We start from the raw sequence: 4,070 nt of genomic DNA on the forward strand, positions 1-4,070 counted from the left end.
CTGTTCTGTTCCAGGTCAAATTTTTTACTGTGATGGTTTTGAGAGGCAACCAGATCTACCACAAATACTTGTGGCTGTATATAAACTCTGAAGAAGAAACTGTGGTAACTACGTTATGTTGTAAAATTGGTAAAAGAATATTTTGCATTAGTTTTAAGTTTTTTGAAGGATTTGCAAAACACAGTTATGAAACGTTCTCTGAATTAAGTAAATCTAGAAAATACTTTCACTAGCAACCTATTTTTCCAAAAATGTTGATGTTTCTCATTCTGAGAAGTATTTTTTTTTCAAATAGTTTCAAATTTGTGCCACTTGAGTGCATCAGCTAAGGAAAATTACGCGTTAATTTATTTTCAGTGGGGAGAATAAATAATAGATTTTAAGATGTAATTCATTACGTAAGGAAAAACGAATAATATTGCAGAAAGCATATGTACTAATATGTATCTTTAAGGAAGATACTGTGTAAAATTACTTTTACTCGAACGTTGTTGCAGGAAAGGCCAATGACCTTGCCGCGGTGGTAACACTGGTTCACATCAGGTCACCAAAGTTAAGTGTTGTCGGGCTGGGCTAGCACTTGGATGGGTGACCATCCGGACTGCCAAGCGTTGTTGGCAAGCGGGATGCACTCAGCCCTTGTGATTCAAACTGAGGTGCTGCGTGATTGAGAAGTAGCGGCTCCGGTCCCGTAAGCTGACATATGGCCGGGAGAACGGTGTGCTGACCACATGCCCCTCCATATCTGCATCCATTGACGCCTGTGAACTGAGGGTGACACAGCGGCCGGTCGGTCCCGTTGGGCCTTCCAAGGCTTGTTCGGACGAAGTTTAGTGTATGTTGCAGGAAACTCGCAATATAACTGCTGTCTGGATTATTGGAGGTGAAGGTGAAGTGTTAAGGACGCCACACCAATAAGGTGCCGTGATAGTGGAAGATAAAATGTTCCGTTATGTAGCAGGACTACTGCCCAACTATAACGTAGGATGAAGCTACACATACATATACATCGACGCACTACAAAACGGAAACTGTGGAAAAAATTAAAAAATGAAATTCGTTAATTAAGTAAAATATTGTAAAAAATTTTAATTGTTGTAGAAACAAGTTAATTTGCTGTTTTATAATTTATGGTTTTATGTAAAACAGGTTTCTATAAAATGTATGCTAGATTAGTTTTATAGTTGCCAAGTCTGTAGTAAGAATAATGCATTTTTGTTTACTATGTTTACTGTTGGAAAACAATTAAAAGCAGATAAGTAGTGGTTATGTAGTATAATTCTTAAAAATTTGTTTGGCAATTTTTTTATTATTACAATGGCTGAAAGACGTAGCAAGTAAGCAGGAGATGGTAGCAAGCAGATAGCTTCATGCGTAAGTCGAATCTCGCACTTCATATGCTCTCATGTTGAATAACTATCTGCAAATAGTTTCGGCTGTAGCCGAAATGTGTTAGCATCTTACAAACTTGTATTTATTGCCATTATTAGGACTTCAATTAATTATTGCTAATTTGCCTAGTTATTAGTGTTAATGATAATGGGAATGAATATTGTTATGTCCAGTAATTGAGTATACATTAGCGTGAGAACTATGTAAAGAGAAATTGAATCATACTCCATGTAAACTGTAAATTACAACTAGCCAGTTTGTGGGATTGAGAAAACAAGATGCATTCTACGATAATTTACAAATATATAGAAATAATATAATTATTTTGATATTTGTGAATTTTAGAAATTTGTTTTTTCGATTAATTGTTCAGAAAAGATATTAAGTTTTGAGTGATGAAAAGTAAAAGATGTGAGATTGCCCGGTTTAATACTAATATTGAATTGGTTACAATGCATATCAGCGAATCAGAAGACAGTATGTTTGGGCGTATTATGTGGGCTAAGGGAATTGCTTTGCGAAGCCTAATTTCAGTTCTGATATCAGGCGCGATCATGTCTGACGTGGATGTAAGGACCTCTCAATAGATGTGATAAATTTCAGGAGTAATCGTCAAAACTTCACCTTGGAGTGCCGTGAAGTGGACCCAAACATGAAATTCCGGTTTCAATATGTAAACTGTGAGTTTTGAATAACCAAAATGCACGTTGCATGTTTGTACGAGGAACGTCAGAAAACTGAACATTTGTAGCGGACTAGTTGTGTAATATTTGAGCGAACATTATGTCACAGACAATCCGCTTGTTAATCCTTTTGATAATGGCTTTGGTTAATAATTATACGCTCTCTGTTACGAGTAAGTGTGATTGCTTGTTACTGACGAAACTGTAATTTAAGATTATCTCGGACCTGACAGTGTTTTGTATCAAACAAGTGACAATGTGTAGAAGTTTTCACTAGCAAACTACTTTTCAGTTAATCTTTCAGCTAACCTGATAATGAAAGCATTTGGACTCATGTAATGCTACTATTTCTATCACAGTTTTTACAGCAGAGGAACATTATTGGTTTTTAACAGTATACATCAGTCGTGTAGACAGGACTGCAGAAGAAGAAACAACCGAAATTGCTTTCTGCAAAACGAAACACAAAAAGTCGCGGCGTTGCACACTAACCAAGCAATCCATGAGTTTGGGAAGCGAGGTGGTTCGAATCCATTTTCATGATTTTCTAGCGTTTCCGATTTTCCATTTAGGCAAAACTTCTTCCGAATTCCTTTACTTCCTGACAAATTCTAGTCCCCTTAAAGATGCAGACTCTCTGCTTAAATGAAAAGAGTTGCACCAAAGACGAGCCGAACGTCTCTTTGGAGACTCCCATTACTAATAGCAGCACAATGAATAGTTCATAATAACCGAAATTCTCCACATTTAGGCTCATAGGCTTATCTTCCACAACGTTCTTTAACAGCAATGTGTCATCTCTTCGAGTTTTACGACAAGAATGGAGTCCTGTCATGGAATATCTTAGTCTTAATATCCTTGGAACAGTGAGTCCAACTATGATAACTATAACGTGTTTGTAAACAAACATGTATGTTGTGCATCATAGAGGAGTTTATTAGCATCATAATCTATATAACTAAATGGATAAATACTCATTTATGAGCTCACATTCATTAGAAATATAGCTGAAAGCAATAGATGAATCATACTAACATACCAAAACTATAGCAGGTAATATTTATGTATTCCGTTTTGTTTCATAAATAAATTTGGTTCCTATAATTTCTAGTTGACTGTCGAATTACAATTTTTAAAATAAGTTCTTGGGCGCTTGAGGAAACTGGGGAATTTGAAGAAATGAAAGATCCTGTAATAAAATTTGAGACTGAGTTGAGGAACTTGGGATGCTTAATGCTCTAGAGAAATTATGACTTGGATTCTGATAAGCCGTAAATTTAAATACATGACTGAAGGAATAGAAAAATATCTATTGTCAAACAAGATTTGAATCTATTCTCTTCTACTCAGACGTAATTAACCTCATAAGGCTGAGCTGTATTTTGTAAGCAAAGACGCAATACATTATATCCGAATTTTAATTCGTTTAGCAGTAGAGTTTAAGTCATAATATCGCCAAATAAAGAAATATTCAACGGTGCATTTGAATATTTTTTATATATTTTGTTAAGAATATATTGTGTTATTCTTCTTTTTAAGAAAAATTTCGTTGTTTAATTTTATAAACCAAGTGCTATTTGTATATAAGCTTCCCAAAAGCAAATTATTTATATAAAACTGAAAACTAAATAAATGTGTTTCAGAATAAAAAACTGGAGCCTTTTTGGAATCCTCTTTATAATATTGTACCCGCCCTTTTTGACAAAATCCTGGCTATGTCCTTTATAGATCTCATATATTAAATTTTAAATCCATCAATTTTTAAAATGGATAAAATACATATTATACTAAAATGTGAGTGAGTATTAAAAAACCAAAAACTGCGAGTGTGACTGGCGCTATGACGGTTCCGTACAAACTTAATTATGTATATAAATAATAATAAATTCTTGTGGCTCAGCGACCTGGCAGAAGCCTTTCAATTGGACGCCACTTCAGCGACTTGCGTGTCCCTAATCTGCCCCAGTCATCCATCCTGGGAAACGAAGGCTGATA

General features: G+C 35.1%; 1 pseudogene; it reads left to right on the top strand.

Moving 5' to 3' along the window:
• The first annotated feature begins 502 nt into the window (after positions 1–502).
• Positions 503–620, top strand: LOC126285541 (5S ribosomal RNA; annotated as a pseudogene).
• Positions 621–4,070: the final 3,450 nt, after the last annotated feature.

This window comes from Schistocerca gregaria, chromosome 8 (assembly GCF_023897955.1).
Source record: "Schistocerca gregaria isolate iqSchGreg1 chromosome 8, iqSchGreg1.2, whole genome shotgun sequence".
Taxonomy (NCBI): Eukaryota; Metazoa; Arthropoda; class Insecta; order Orthoptera; family Acrididae; genus Schistocerca; species Schistocerca gregaria.